The following is a 16,761-nucleotide window of genomic DNA, read 5'->3' on the forward strand; positions in this document are numbered from 1 at the left end:
GATGTTCCTGTCACTCCCTAGACACCTCGTCACAGCCTGAGAACTAACTACCCCTAAAGATGGAAACAGAAAGCTATCTTGCATCAGAGAAAAATCCCCAAAGGAAAGATAGCCCCCCACAAATATTGACTGTGAGTGGAGAGGGAAATGACATACACAGAAATGAAAACCGGATTTAGCAAAGGAGGCCAATACTACCTAGATAGACAGAACAGGAAAGGATACTGTGCGGTCAGTATTAAAAGCTAAAAAATTCACGCAGAGTTTACAAAAATAATCTCCACACCGACTCACGGTGTGGAGGGCAAATCTGCTTCCCCAGAGCTTCCAGCTAAGCTGAATATATCATACTGAAAAGCTGGACAAGAAAAAACATAACATGAGCTGAGCGATTAAGCTCACAGCAAGTGGACAACAAAAGAATAAGCAAGGACTTATCTTTGCTGAAATGGACAGGCAATCAGAGAAATCCAAGGAGAGATCTGAATCCAACAAGAAACATTGACAGCTGGCACTGGCAGAAGACTAGAGCCAGGTTAAATAGCAGAGCCAGGAGAGACGATCAGTGGAAGCAGCTGCTAATGCTAAACCCAAGGAGCAGCAGTTCCACTCAAAACCACCAGAGGGAGCCCAAGGGCAGAATTCACAAAAGTGCCATTTACAACCACCGGAGGGAGCCCAAGAACGGAATTCACAACAGTAGTGGTGGTCTAGGAGAAGAAATATTGTATCTGGTGGTGTATTATCCTTTGTCATATTTCTCCTTCCTATATTTGTATTTGTTTTGCCCCGTGCACATAGTGTTTTCCTGTGTTTCAGCGGCGTAGTGCATTTTTTACTTTTCCCTGTCTGTGCTTTCTGTGGAGGTTGGTGTGTGGTCTAATCACTGGGTGGCGGGTGGAGCTTTCAGTATAGGGCTGAAACAGGAGTCCGCATAAGGCCTGGCGGCCCAGACAAGCAAACCATCAGTGTAAATTCCTGGAGAGGGACAGACAGGGTTTTCTCTAGTCTGAGGGATATCGCAGGGGCCCGGGTAATCAGCTGTAGTCTACCCAGTACCCCCGTGACGAACCCCTGATGCGTGTTTCGCGTGCCCGCTTTCCCAAAGGGGGAAGTATCGATCAGATGGCAACTTTCTGGCTTTAAGAAACAATAAAAGAAATCAAGAACAAAAAATGTGGTAGTTAGTAATGTTTTTTTTTAAAAAAAAAAAACAAGCATAGCGGAAAAATTATGGAATCACTCAATTCGGAGGGACAAATCATGGAATCACCCTGTAAATTTTCATACCCAAAAATAACACCTGCATCAAATTAGATCTGCTCATTAGTCTGAATCTAAAAAGGAGTGATCACACGTTGGAGAGCTGTTGCACCAAGTGGACTGACATGAATCATGGCTCCATCACGAGAGATGTCAACTGAAACAAAGGAGGGAATTATCAAACTCTTAAAAGAGGGTAAATCATCACGCAATGTTGCAAAAGATGTTGGTTGTTCACTGTTAGCGGTGTGTAAAATCTGGACCAAATACAAACATGGGTAGGTTGTTAAAGGCAAACATACTGGTAGACCAAGGAAGACATTGTTAAGACTGGAAACTTAAAGCAATATGTCTCCAAAACAGAAAATGCACAACATAACAAATGTGGAACGAATGGGTGGAAACTGGAGTCAACATCTGTGACCAAATTGTAAGAAACTGCCTAATGGAAATGGGATTTACATACAGAATAGCTAAATGAAAGCCATCATTAGCACCTAAACAGAAAAAAACAAGGTTACAATGGGCTAAGGAAAAGCAATCGTGGACTGTGGAGGACTGAATGATAGTCATATTCAGTGATGAATCACGAATCTTCATTGGGCAAGGTGATGATGCTGGAACTTTTCTTTGGTGCCGTTCCAATTAGATTTATAAAGATGACTGCCTGAAGAGAACATGCAAATTTCCACACTCATTGATGATATGGAGCTGCATGTCAAGTAGTGGCACTGGGGAGATGGCTGTCTTCAATAAATGCACAAGTTTATGTTGATATTTTGAACACTTTTCTAATCCCATCAATTGAAAGGATGTTTGGGGTTGATGAAATCCTTTTTCAAGGTGATAATGCATCCTGCCATAGAGCAAAAACTGTACAAACATTCCTTGAAAAAAGACACATAAGGTCAATGTCATGGCCTGCAAATAGTCCGGATCTCAATTCAATTGAAAATATTTGGTGTAAGTTGAATAAAATGGTCCATGACAAGGCTCCAACCTGCAAAGCTGATCTTGCAACAACAATCAGAGTAAGTTGGAGCCAGATTGATGAAAGTACTGTTTGACACTCATTAAGTCCATGCCTTAGAGACTGCAAGCTGTTATAAAAGCAGAAGATGGTGCAACAAAATACTAGTGATGTTTTAGAGTGTTTTTTTGTTTTTGTTTTCATGATTCCATATTTTTTCCTCAGAATTGACTGATTCCATAAGTTTTCCCCCTATACTTGGTTAAAAAAGTAACCATTACTGACTACCACATTTTTTGTTCTTGTTTTCTTTAATGCTATGTGCACATGTCAAAATTCTTTGCAGAAATTTCCTGAACAAAACCAGATTTTTTCTGCAGGAAATCTGCATGCCTTTTTTTCACATTTTTTTCCACGTTTTTCTTTTTTTTTGTGCCAATTTTTTGTGTTTTTTCCCGGAGCTTCCCAATGCATTAAGTAGTGTGAAATCCACGAAAAATCAGCAAAATGAATGAACATGCTGCGTTTTTTACCGCGATGGGCACAAAAATTGCGGATTGCATTCTATTAATAAGATGCTTAATGGATGCATTTTTTTTTTCGCGGTTTTATCGCGTTTTTATAGCGAAAAAATGCGAAATAAACTTGAAATATCCGGAACGTGTGCACACAGCCTTAGTGTTTCTTAAAGCTAGAAAGTTGTCATTTGAAATGACTTTAGTTTTGTGCCATGTCTGTGATCTGTTTTTTTTCTGCAAAATGAAACAGCTGAATGAACATACTCCAAGGCCTGTGATTCCATACTTTTTGCCAGGGGTTGTATATCTGGAGGAATGAAGCCTGAATCGGGATATTTTTGCCATGCTAGTGTCCAGATGTGGTCTACCAGACATCGACCTGTTTGCCTCGGCTCAGAACTCACAACTCAGCAATTACATCACCCTAAATCCCAGGGACAACTCCAAGGGGGTAGACACATTTGCTTAACAATCAAACTTTCATCTTGTTTATGCGTTCCCCCCAATCCCAATGTTAGTCAAAACCCTTAAAAAAAAATCAAGGAGGATCGGGTTCTGACTACTCTGGTGGCACCAATGTGGCCAAAACGAAGCTGGTACAGTCTAGTAATCAATCTCCAGGTAGACAGTGCAATACAGCTACCTTCCAACATGAATCTTCTATCTCAGAGATTCATCACCCAGATCCCGGAAGACTGAGGTTAGCTTCCTGGCTTCTGAAGCTCAGGTACTATGTGCGAATAGTCTGTTGGACAAGGTGATTGCCACTCTACAGATGTCCAGAAAACCAGTCACCACTGCAATATATAATAAAATATGGGAAAAATTCTTATCCTGGTGCATGCCTGACCCACCAGACCCCTTTCACCCCAATATATCTCAGATATTAGACTTCTTTCAGAGAGGACTAGAACTAGGCCTGAAGCCTAGTACCTTAAAGGTTCAGGTCTCAACCGTTAGTTCTGTCTTTGACTACGACTTAACTGGCCACGGTTGGATTAAAAGATTCATGGTGTCAGCCCTCAGGAAATGCCCCAGAAAGCTGCCTACTGTCCCACCATGGGACTTAAATATAGTTCTTAGGGGTCTCACGTGACCTCCATTCAAACCTCTGTCATGTACTCCTCAACTCCTTTCCTTTAAAGCAGCCTTCTTGGTGGCCATTACCACAGCAAAACGTGTGAGAGAACTACAATCGCTATCCGTTAAGGAGCCTTATTTTACAATTTGAGATGACTGCTTAGTACTATGACTTGATCCATCCTTCCTGCCCAAGGTTGTTTCGGATTTCCACCGCTCACAAGAAATGCTGCTCCCCACCTTAAGCCAAAATCCAAAAAATGCAGGGGAGAGAGAATTTCATACGTCCGGCGGACGGTTCTATATTATTTAGAACAAACCAGATTGTGGAGAATTGACCTAAATCTATTTATTAACCCCTCAAGGCGAAATAAAGGTAGGAAGGTAGCGAAGAGTACTATCGCAGGATGGATCGGAAGAGCTATTTCTGAATCATACCTGGCTCAAGATATGACACCTCCGGACAGCATCAGAGCTCACTCTACAAGAGCTGCCTCAGCCTCCTGGGCAGAAAGAACTGGCTAATATACAGAGCAGATTTGTAGGGCCACATTATGGTCATCCATCCACCCCTCTACAAAACAATATAGGTTGGATTTATTATCCAACAAGGACCTAGCCGTCGGCCGGAAGATTCTCCAGGCCGTTGCCCTCCAACTACAGAATAGGTTGGTATCCCTCCTATGCTGACGTGGAATGTGACTAGAGAAAATCGAATTAGTCTTAGCGGTAATTTGGTTTCTAGGAACCTTCCACAACAGCGTTAATTTCCCTCCCTATGTTCCTTGGTTAATTCTTGAAACTTTAAAATAATCGGTGCTATGGGATTCGTTATAAGTCACTGGCGAGTAGGAAGTGGGATGATCTTTTAACCTCTTTGTGCTTCCTGTCCCCCATTAGGGCGTGGATACAACCTCCTATGCTGTCATAGAAGGTTCCTATAAACCGAATTAGCGTAAGACTAATTCTATTTTTGTGCTGAAAAAGCCCCTCTTGGCTTATACTCGAGTGAGGTTCCCATAAGACGGATGGGGCACAGTAGTTGCAGCCGCTTCCTGTAGCGACCGGGCAATCACATGTGCCTGCTACTTAATGGAATGAATACTGCCCAGGGCAGTTAATATTCATTCCCTTAAGTAGCCACCACTGCAGCTGGTACCGGAACAAGGCGCTGAGAAGGAGCACAGTAACGGTGAGTTGGATGGTTTGTTTTTAATATTTTTCTGATGGGGGCCATAGGAAGGATAGGAATGAGGAGTAGTGATGAATGAGTATACTCGTTGCTCGGGTTTTCCCGAGCACGCTCAAGTGGTCTCTGAGTATTTATGACTGCTCGGAGGTTTAGTTTTCCTTGCCACAGCTGGATGATTTGCGACTACTAGACAGCTTGATTACAAGTGGGGATTTCCTAGCAACCAGACAACCCCCACATATACTCAGGCTGGCTAGCAGCCGTAAATCATTCAGCTGTGGCAAGGAAAACTAAATCTCCGAGCAGTCATAAATACCCTGAGACCACCCGAGCGTGCTCGGGAAAACCCGAGCAACGAGTATACTCGCTCATCACTAATGCGGAGCCATGCAGACAAGGATAGGGATAAGGAGCCATGCATACCAGGATAGAGATATGAGGAGCCATGCAGACCGGGAAAGGGATAAGGAGCCATGCATACCAGGATAGAGAGGAGGAGCACATGCATTTCTGAATAGGAATGAGGAGGCCATTGATACCAGGATAGGGATAAGGAGGCCATGCATACCAGGATAAGGATGAGGAGGTCATGCATACCAGGATAGGGATGAGGGAGCCATGCATAACAGGATAGGGATGAGGAGCCCATGCATACAAAGATGGGGATGAGGAGCCCATGTATATCAGGCTAGTGATGAGGGGACAATGCATCCCTGGCTAGGCATAAGGGGACAATGCATCCCTGGCTTATACTCGAGTCAATAAGTTTTAATAATTTTTTGTGGTAAAATTAGGTGCATTGGCTAATACTCAAGTAAATACAGTAATTTTTATGTGAAAAAAAGTTAAATGTTCATCTTTTTTTTTTCCACATTCCAAAAATTTCTGTGAAGCACCTGAAGGGTTAGTAAACATCTTGAATGTGGTTTTCAGTGACTTGAGCGGAACAGTTTTTAGAATTGTCACTTTTGGGTATCTTTAATCATATAGACCCCTCAAAGTGACTGCAAATGTGACGTGGTCCCTATGTCAGGACTCTGAACATTTTTTACCTTTTGTGCATTACTGCCCTCTTCCAAGATGGCGCCTTTGGTCTCACGTGCACTGTGTCTTCCTGCTATAAAACTCCACCCCAGCCTTCAGTCTGTGCTAGAGTATCCTGCCTTGCATCCAGCTCCTGACCTCTGATTACTCCCTGGCTATATACCTGCTCCTGTGAACCTGTGTGGTGATCCTGCTACTCTGCTCTGAGTTCCTGCTGCATACTCCAGTTTCCAGTAATCCTCCTTCATCTGCTGCTCGTGTTTACTTCCATCTGCATTTGCTGGACATGTAAGCTGTTGCTGCTCTGCAAAAACCTGAGACTATTAACCAGGCCTCCCTGGTTGAGCTAAGATATGATGTGAACTGCCTTATAAGCTTATCTATCTGTGTTTGGACTAAGACAGGGATTTATTCGTGTCACGTGTCCTCAAGAATAACTGTGCTTCATAGACTTTCTGCTTGATTGCATTTTCCTCTGAAGTTTCCTATAAACTGCTAAGCTGCGTTTAATATTTACACCAAGTGTTGTGGACCTGAGTTTCTCTCTGCACCTGTTTGAATCACCGTGTGATAATATAGACTTTACCACTTATAAAACTGTGTCCTGTAGTTGTCTTGTTCCACGCAAAGAGTCTCCTGAGTTATCCCCTATAATTATTACAGGATACTCTAGCCATAAAAAAAAGGAGACTGCTGGACCAATGACTGCAGAAAGCAGATTAGAGCAGGTGTTTTCCATCATTAGATCACTGCAGAAAGATGTGGAAGGTCTGCAAAAGAAGTTTGGAAGCTTTGAACACAATCAACAAGTGTTTGGACAAACTTTGCAGGACTTAAGCAACCGCATGGCAGCCCAGGAAAACAAACTTGCTGGCATAGAGTCCCAGTATGGACGGGCTTTTCAGGACATAAGCACGCAAATAGCTGCACAAGTGACTTTACCCTCTGAGCAACCGCCACCAGCTAGCCCACCTAAGTTGCCCCCATTCAGATGTAATGGTGATCGCGACAAATTTTGTGGCTTTGTGAATCAATGTATGCTATATTTTGATGTGCATGCTGACCGTTTTCCTACTGATCGATCCAAAGTATTGTGTGTAATAATGCTACTGACCTCACGAGCGCTCACCTGGGCGAATCCGAAGATTGAGTCTCGTGACCCACGGTTAAATAACTTGGATGATTTCTTGGCCGCTATGGCATTAATGTTTGATGACCCTAATCGCCGTGAAACCGCTGAATCTGCTTTGTTGTCTTTACACCAGGCTAAACGTTCTGTTATTGAGTATGCCACTGAAATCAAGAGATTAGCGGTAGATACCAATTGGGACAGTTATGCACAATTGCCTATTTTTTAAAAGGGGTCTGTTTAGTATTGTAAAAGATGAACTAGCTCGCTCTGAGTCACCACAAGAGCTAGAGACATTTATACAGCATTGTGTGCGCATAGACATTCGCATTACTGAGCGTAGGCAGGAGAAATTCGCTGCATATAACCATATTTCTAACTTTTCCCTTCCTTCCAAAGAGCCTGCAGGTAAAACATCTCGGGAGGAGGAGGCGGTGCCCATGCAAATTGATTCCGTTCAGAGGCACAAGATCAATGAGCGCCGGGAGCATCGCCTTTGTGAAAGTCTATGTTTCTACTGCGGCCAGTCTGACCACCTCTTGATCATTTGTCCTAAATGTCCTAGACGGCCTATCAAGGTGCTGGCAGCAGTAGGGGAGTATAACAACTGTGATGATGAATCTGACGTCTCTGAATGTAGCCTGCCTTTAAACGCAGTATTACATTCACTTTCTATGACTTCACCCCCCAAGGAGCTGAAGGAGAAGAACTCTCACTGTTCAGGACAGTGGATTTCCAGTACAGCTATGATTGACTCTGGTGCAGGTGGCAATTTCATGGATATCACATTTGCCAAGGAAAATGGTATTGAAATTCAGCAAAGAGCCTCTCCAATTACCATGGAAACAGTGGATGGGTCACCTTTAATCTCTGGGCCTGTGGATCAGGATACCGTACCCCTTGAAATTTTGTTGGAGCCTAATCATCAGGAGCAACTTTCTTTCTTGCTAATTTCTTCTCCTCATTTTCCTTTGATTTTAGGCATTCCTTGGTTGCGTTCTCAGAACCCAATTATCAACTCGGAGACCAAGGAGATTATCTTTCCAACAAGGAGCAACTCAGCGTTAACAGAAGCTGTCCCTGAGTCCACGGCTACGGAACCACATGTACAGGTATTTACTTTACCTTCAGCATATAAAGAGTTCTCTGACATCTGTGACAAGAAGAATGCAGATTAGCTTCCTCCACACAGGCTTTATGACTGTCCCATTGAGCTGCTTTCTGGGGCAGCTATTCCTTTTGGTAACTTATACCCTTTGGCGGCACCTGAGCTTCAAGCCTTAAAGATGTCTATTGATGAAAATCTGGCCAAAGGCTTCATACGTCCTTCTTCCTCACCAGCAGGGGCACCTATATTTTTTGTAAAAAAGAAGGATGGGACCCTGAGAACCCTGTGTTGACTATCGGGAACTTAATAAGGTAACCATATGAAACCGTTACCCTTTGCCTCTGATTCCCGAATTACTGGAAAGAGTCCGCCATGCTAAGGTTTTCTCTAAACTGGATCCTCGTGGGGCTTATAATATTCGTCCAGGGGATGAGTGGAAGACAGCATTCAGATGCCGGTACGGACACTTTGAATATCTTGTGATGCCCTTCGGGCTTTGTAACGCCCCTGCAACGTTTCAACACCTTGCTAATGATGTTTTCAGAGATTTGTTGGACCAGTTTGTGGTGATCTATTTAGACGATATACTAATCTTTTCTGACTCTCTACAGGAACATGAAGAACATGTCAAAACTGTTTTAAAGACGTCTGAAAGAGAACCATCTGTATATTAAGCCGGAGAAATGTGAGTTCCATCATTCTGAGATACAGTTCTTAGGTTATATCATCTCTCCCTAGGGGCTGAACATGGAATCCGGTAAGATTCAGGCTATCCTTGACTGGCCGGTACCCAAGAAAGTTAAGGAGGTCCAAAGTTTTATTGGTTTTTCAATTTTCCACAGACGCTTCATTCGAAATTTTTCTGATATTGTCCGTCCCATTACTTCCTTGACAAAGAAGGAAAAGCCCTTTTAAGTGGTCATCACAGGCTCAAGAAGCTTTTGATCGGCTTAAGATCTGTTTCACCTCAGCACCACTGTTGATTCACCCAGATCCAACACTTTCTTTCATTGTGGAGGTGGACGCTTCTGATAATGCTTTGGGGGCTATTCTCTCCCAAAGAACAGGAGAGAAGGGTCTGCTTCATCCTTGTGCTTTCTTTTCCCGTAGGCTAACCTCAGCAGAGAGGAATTGCAACATGGGAGACAGGGAATTGCTGGCTATTATTGCGGCTTTCAAAGAATGGAGGCATCATCTGCAAGGAGCTGCAAAACAGATCATAGTGCTAACTGACCATCACAATTTAGAGTTCCTTAGATCTGCTAGATGTTTTTCTCCTCGTCAGGCTCGTTGGAACTTATTTTTAAATCAATTTAACTTTATCTCGTACCGTCCAGGTTCTCGTAATGGGAAGGCTGATGCTTTATCCCGAATCTATGCTGCGGATTCCGTACCTGGAGCCCCGTCCAAGACCATTCTATCTGATGCCAATTTCATCTGTGTTATCCACGATCAGGACTTGTGGAACGAGTGCAGGGAGGCTTATGACGGTGATGTATTTCTGGCCAACCCACCTGTGGATATTAATCTTGTCTTTAAGGGTGGCATGTGGTTCAGAGATCGACATATCTACGTCCCTGAGGTCGTCCGTCTGCAGATCCTCAAGTTAGTACATGACTCCAAGTTGGCTGGTCACAGGGGGGTACAGAAGACACAAGAGTTCCTAAGTCGATTTTTCTGGTGGCCAACTTGCCTGAAGGATACCAAGGACTATGTTTTCTCTCGCGAGGTATGTGCTCATTACAAGACTCCTCATGTGCCACCTATGGGTCTTCTACAACCATTACCTGTTCCGTCCCGCCCTTGGGGGTCTATATCAATGGACTTTACTGTGGAGCTGCCTACATCGGGGGGCATGAATACAATCATGGTGGTAGTTGATCGCCTGACTAAAGCTGCTCATTTTGTTTCATGCACCGGCCTCCCCTCAGCTAAAGATACAGTGAACTTGGTTATACAGAATGTCTTTCGGTTGCATGGGGTCCCGGATGAGATCGTGGAGTACAGTTCACTTCAAGATTCTGGAAGGGGTTTTGCTCTGCACTCAATATTAATGTCTGTCTCTCTTCCGCTTACCATCCCCAGACAAATGGTCAGACTGAGCGTACCAACCAGACGCTGGAACAATATCTAAGATGCTATGTCAGCCATCTCCAGGATGATTGGTTGGAGTTGCTGCCTTTAGCTGAATTTTCATATAACAATTCTCAAGGCGCCTCCACTAAATTTACACCTTTCTTTGCCAATCTGGGTTATCATTCGTGTATCTTACCTAGGTCTCCAATTAATTCTCCGGTTCCGGCAGAGGAGGGAAGGTTGACTGCAATGAGGCAAAATCTGGAGGTTCTGAAGGAATCCCTGACCACAGCTCATGAACGTTATAAAAGATCGGCTGATAGATTCCGTACACCTGCACCCATGTTCAAGGCAGGAGATTCCGTGTGGTTATCAGCTAATAATCTGAAGTTAAACGTTCCTTCACAAAAACTTGAACAGAAATTCATTGGCCCTTTCAAGATCAACGGTATTGTGAGCTCTGTGGCCTGTCGGCTGAAGCTGACATGAAGGTACACCCAGTTTTTCATGTATCTTTACTAAAGCCTGTATCTCCTAATACCTTCCAGGGACGTGTTGTGCCACCTCCGCAGCCTGTGGTGATTGATGGGCAAGAAAAATTTGTGATGGAGGAAATTATTGATTCCAGCATTCGCAGGAATCGGCTCCAATATCTGATAAGATGGCAGGGATATCCCCCTGAGCAAGACTCTTGGGAACCTGTGGAAAATATCAATGCCCAACAGAAGATTTCTCGTTTTCATCAGAGATTCCCTGAGAAACCAGATCCAGGATCGTCCTGAGGCCACTTCTAAGGAGGGAGTAATGTCAGGACTCTGAACATTTTTTACCTTTTGTGCATTACTGCCATTTTCCAAGATGGCGTCTTTGGTCTCATGTGCACTGTGTCTTCCTGCTATACAACTCCACCCCAGCCTTCAGTCTGTGCTAGAGTATTCTGCCTTGCATCCAGCTCCTGACCTCTGATTACTCTCTGGCTATATACCTGCTCCTGTGAACCTGTGTGGTGATCCTGCTACTCTGCTCTGAGTTCCTGCTGCATACACTAGTTTCCAGTGATCCTCCTTCATCTGCTGCTCGTGTTTACTTCCATCTGCTTTTGATGGACATGTAAGCTGTTGCTGCTCTGCAAAAACCTGAGACTATTAACCAGGCCTCCCTGGTTGAGCTAAGATATGATGTGAACTGCCTTATAAGCTTATCTATCTGTGTTTGGACTAAGACAAGGATTTATTTGTGTCAAGTATCCTCAAGAATAACTGTGCTTCATAGACTTTCTGCTTGATTGCATTATCCTCTGAAGTTTCCTATAGACTGCTAAGCTGCATTTAATATTTGCACCAAGTGTTGTGGACTTGAGTTTCTCCCTGCACCTGTTTGAATCACCATGTGATAATATAGACTTTACCACTTATAAAACTGTGTCCTGTAGTTGTCTTGTTCCACGCAAAGAGTCTCCTGAGTTATCCCCTATAATTATTACACCCTAAAAAATAGGTTTTGTAATTCTTTACCAAGTTTGCACACACTGCAGGAGAGATTTCGGCCCTCTACACCATACAGATCTTCTCCATACAGATCTTCTCCATATCTTTCAGGCTTTAGGGTTGTCCCTGAGCAACATTGAGTTTCAGCTCCCTCAAAAGATTTTGTATTGGGTTTAGGTCTGGAGACTGGCTAGGCCACTACTGGAGATTGAAATGCTTCTTACAAAGTCACTCCTTAATTTCCCTGGCTGTGTGTTTTGGGTCATTGCCATGCTGGAAGACCCAGCCATGACCCATCTTCAATGCTCTTACTCTGAGGTAAGGAGGTTGTTAGCCAAAATCTCACCATACATGACCTCATCGATTCTTTCTTCAATACAGTGCAGTCATCCTGTCTCCTTTGCTTAAAAGCACCCCCAAAGTTTTATTGTATGTTTCCCCCACCATGCTTCACATTTGGGATGGTGTTCTTGGGGTTGTACTCCTCCTCCTTCCTCTTCTTCCTCCGAACATGGCAAGTGGAGTTGATACCGAAAAATTCTATTTTTGTCTCATCTTACGACATGACCCTCTCCCACGCCTCCTCTCTGTCATCCAGATGGTCATTGTCAAACTTCAAATGAGCCTGGACATGTGTTGTCGTAAGCATGGGGACCTTGCTTGCCCTGCAGGATTTTAACCCCTTTCTGACCTTAGACGTACTATCCCGTCGAGGTGACCTGGGCCTATCTGACCCTCGACGGGGTAGTACGTCATATGCTATCAGCCACACTCACGGGGGGAGTGCGGCTGGGTGTCAGCTGATTATCACAGCTGACATCCGGCACTATGTGCCAGGAGTGATCACGGACTGCTCCTGGCACATTAACCCCCGGAACGCAAACAAGATCACAGTGTTCTGGCGGCATAGTGAAGCATCGCGCAAGGCGGGGGCTCCCTTCGTGCTTCCCTGAGACCCTCAGAATGACACAATGTGATTGCATTGTTCAGAGGGTCTCCTTCGTCCTCCTCCCTGCAGGCCCCAGGATCCAAGTTGGCCACGGGGTCCTTCCGGGTCATGCACGGAGGTGGCTTGCTGGCGCCTGCTGAAAGCCTGCAGCACTGCCTGTCAGATCGCTGATCTGACACAGTGCTGTGCAGAGTGTCAGATCAGCGATCTGACAATATATAGTGATGTCCCACCCTGGGACTAAGTAAAAAAAAGTAAAATATTTAAAAAAACATTCCTAAATAATCGTTGATCCAGGGAACTAGTCTGATTGCCGTATGTGGAGTCGGGAAGGAATTTTTTTCCCCATGGTGGAGTTACTCTTTTCCACATGGGTTTTTTTTGCCTTCCTCTGGATCAACATGTTAGGGCATGTTAGGTTAGGCTATGGGTTGAACTAGATGGACTTAAAGTCTTCCTTCAACCTCAATAACTATGTAACTATGTAAATAAAGAAAAAAAAAATATTCCAGTAAATACATTTCTTTATCTAAATAAAAAAAACAATAAAAGTACACATTTAGTATCGCCACATCCATAACGACCCGACCTATAAAACTGTCCCACCAGTTAACCACTTCAGTGAACACCGTAAAAAAAAACAAAAACAAAAGTAAAGCAAAAAACAATGCTTTATCATCATTCTGCCAAACAAAAAGTGGAATAACACACGACCAAAAAGACGGATATAAATAAACATGACACCGCTGAAAACCTCTTCTTGTCCCGCAAAAAATGAGCCACCAATACAGCGCCATCAGCAAAAAAAAGAAACAGTTATAGCTCTCAGAATAAAACGATGCAAAAACAATAATTTGTATATAAAATAGTTTTTATTGTATATAAGCACCAAAACATATAAAATGATATCAATAAGATATCGCTGTAATCATACTGACCTGAACAATAAAACTTTTATCAATTTTACCAAACGCAGAACTGTATAAACGCCTCCCCCAAAGAAATTCATGAATTGCTGTTTTTTGTTCCTTCTGCCTAACAAAAATTGGAATAAAGGCGATCAAAAAATGTCATGTGCCCGAAAATGGTACCAATAAAAACGTAAAATCGTCCCGCAAAAAGCAAGACCTCGCATGACACTGTCGACCAAAATGTGGAAAAATTATAGCTCTCAAAATGTGGTGACGCAAAAACTATTTTTTACAATAAAATGTGTCTTTTAGTGTGTGACAGCTGCCAAACAAAAATACGCTATAAAAACCCGCTATAAATAGTATATCAAACCCCCCTTTATCACCCCCTTAGATAGGGAAAAATAATAAAATAAAGAGAAAATGTATTTATTTCCATTTCCCCCTTAGTTAGGGGAAAATAATAAAATAAAGAAAACATTTTTTTATTTCCATTTCCCCATGAGGGTTGGGGCTAAAGTTAGGGTTAGGGTTGGGGCTAAAGTTAGGGTTGGGTCTAAAATTAGGGATAGGGTTGGGGCTAAAGTTAGGGTTGGAGCTAAAGTTAGGGTTGGGGTTAGAGTTTGGATTACGTTTACGGTTGGGTTACGGGTGTGGCAGGGTTAGAGGTGTGGTTACGTTTATGGTTAGGGTTGGGATTAGGGTTAGGGCAGTGTTGGGTTAGGGTTGTGTGAAGGAAGCCCAGTTCCTCCCACGTCACCAATCCGTGACGGCACTACACAGGCACAGCTCTCCTGCGCCCCCTTTGTCTCTCAGGTCAGTAAGGGAACTGCACCTAGAGCAAATTGCCGCCGGGGAGACTGCCCTGTTACCCACGCTGGGTATTCTAAGATTCGCAATCAGAGTAAAAGGATCAGCCCAAAATTAATTTATGATTTAATTGCCTTAAGGGTGCACTAGGTAATTACAAGAAATATACAGTCAAAATATATTGAGTTACAGTCAGAGTAAAATATAACAATCATAAGGCAAGGCTTAGAGGTATAAAGCTGGAGGTCAATTTACCAGGTTGAAGGTCACTTGTGGAAGCCGGGGGGCTCAGCGTTCCGCAGGTCCAAGACTTAGTTGCCGGGCAGCCCCCAGAAAGCGTGTGCTTGCTCCCCTCTGGCTGGCATATGCCCTGTTCCTTAGTTAGTCATCTTCCTCTGTCCTGGCACACTCTCCAAGTGTCCCAGCTCTTAACCCTGCTGTGTCCCTCCCCCTGTAGCTGGGTGGGCTTAGGAATCTCCACCCCTCTGTATCCCTGCAAGATTTATTCCAATATCTAATAAATGGGATAACTTCTCTCAGGATGATCGGATCAGTACACGGGCAGTACCAGCGCATGTGGTTTGTTCTGCCGGTCATACAGGGATCAAACCTGGACCCATTCGGTCGCTGTTGTGGGCTGATCTCTATATCTCTGGTTTCAGAACTCCCACTTACCCAGGAGTCTCACTGTCAGATGCACAATTTCTTTAGGGCGAGGGGGATATTTTTTATGAGCCGGTACCTTGGACGGTGCGTCCATAATTCACGATTCCATGTTGGAGACAGTTCAACTGGACGGCCATAATAGATGTGTATCCTGTGCCCACTTGACATGCATGCTTTAATTAAGCTCCTCAGGCACCTCTATGTCCCCTGCTGGTGTGGCTTCCTCACTCAGGCTTTGAAATGCCATCTGCCTGCTACACTGTGTTCAGTCCATTACCATACTAAAAGGAACTTTATTCATTAGAAAAGGTGGGGGCCAGGAGCACTCCTCTCTGCAGACCTGTGACCAGGAGACAAAATGGAGTCACGCCAATCTCTGTTAGTATGCCCATCCAAGATGGTGGCTGTTCCCTCATCACACCTCCCTGCTTTAGAGGGCGCTAGGGGGCATCACATTCCTGTGTTCCCCCATGCACCCTACTGCACCTTCTCCTTGCCTGGACAACCCATCAGCGTTACCATGGTCTCTGCCGATTCTGTGGCGAATGCTGAAGTGATACTGCTGGAGAACAGGCTCCAGCGTAGCAACTTCCCATTCGTCCCAGAGACCGAGTGTAACCAGCTGCGGGGGTTGTGGTCTGTTTCCATGGTGAAGTGGCGTCCGTACAAGTATGGCTGCAGACGCTGCAGGGCCCATACAATTGCCAGACATTCCTTCTCCATCGTGAATAGGCCACTTCCCTCGGCAGGAGCTTACGGCTCAGGTAAAAAACCGTGTTTTCATGTCCCGTAGTGTCGACCTGGCTGAGCACAGCACCGAGGCCAAAGTCACTGGCGTCGGTCTGTACTACGAACGGCCGCGTGAATTCGGCTGCCTGTAGTACAGGAGAGCTAGACAAGGCGGTTTTGAGTGCCTGGAAACCTGTCTCGCAAGCGACTGTCCAGTCGACTGCGACGGGCAGCTTCATCTTGGTGAGGTCCGTCAGGGGCTTGGCCAGGGTGCTATAGTGTGGAACAAACCTCCTATATTACCCGGTAGTCCCCAAGAAGGACATCACCTGCTTCTTGGTCCTGGGGGGGCCAATAGGTGATGGCATCCACCTTCCCGGGCTCTGGCTTCAGAGTTCCCCCACCTACCCGGTGTCCCAGGTAGTGGACCTCACTCATACCCAGCTGGCACTTTTCTGGCTTAATGGTCATCCCTGCCCTCTGGATCCTCCCTAACAGCTGCGCCAGGTGCTGTAGGTGATCCTCCCAGGTGGGACGGAAGATGGTAATGTCATCCAGGTACGCGGTCGCATACCCTTCCAGTCCCTTGAGCAGTGTGTTGACCATCCGCTGAAATGTGGCAGGGGCATTCTTCATGCCGAAGGGCATCACTGTGGACTCGTACAGTCCAAATGGGGTGATAAAGGCAGAGCGTTCCCGTGCCTTAGGGGTCAGGGGAATCTGCCAATATCCCCTGCTCAGATCCATGATGGTCAGGTACTTGGCCCCGGCCAGCTTATCGAGCAGTTCATCGATGCGCGGCATTGGGTACGCATCGGTGACCGTCACA

At 44.7% G+C, this 16,761-nt stretch overlaps 1 protein-coding gene across 2 annotated transcripts in view; it reads left to right on the top strand.

Moving 5' to 3' along the window:
• Positions 1-16,761, top strand: part of FIRRM (FIGNL1 interacting regulator of recombination and mitosis) — a 983,706-nt gene that overhangs the window by 402,964 nt on the left and 563,981 nt on the right. The window lies entirely within an intron of this gene.

This window comes from Ranitomeya variabilis, chromosome 8 (genome assembly GCF_051348905.1).
Source record: "Ranitomeya variabilis isolate aRanVar5 chromosome 8, aRanVar5.hap1, whole genome shotgun sequence".
In the NCBI taxonomy this organism is placed as follows: Eukaryota; Metazoa; Chordata; class Amphibia; order Anura; family Dendrobatidae; genus Ranitomeya; species Ranitomeya variabilis.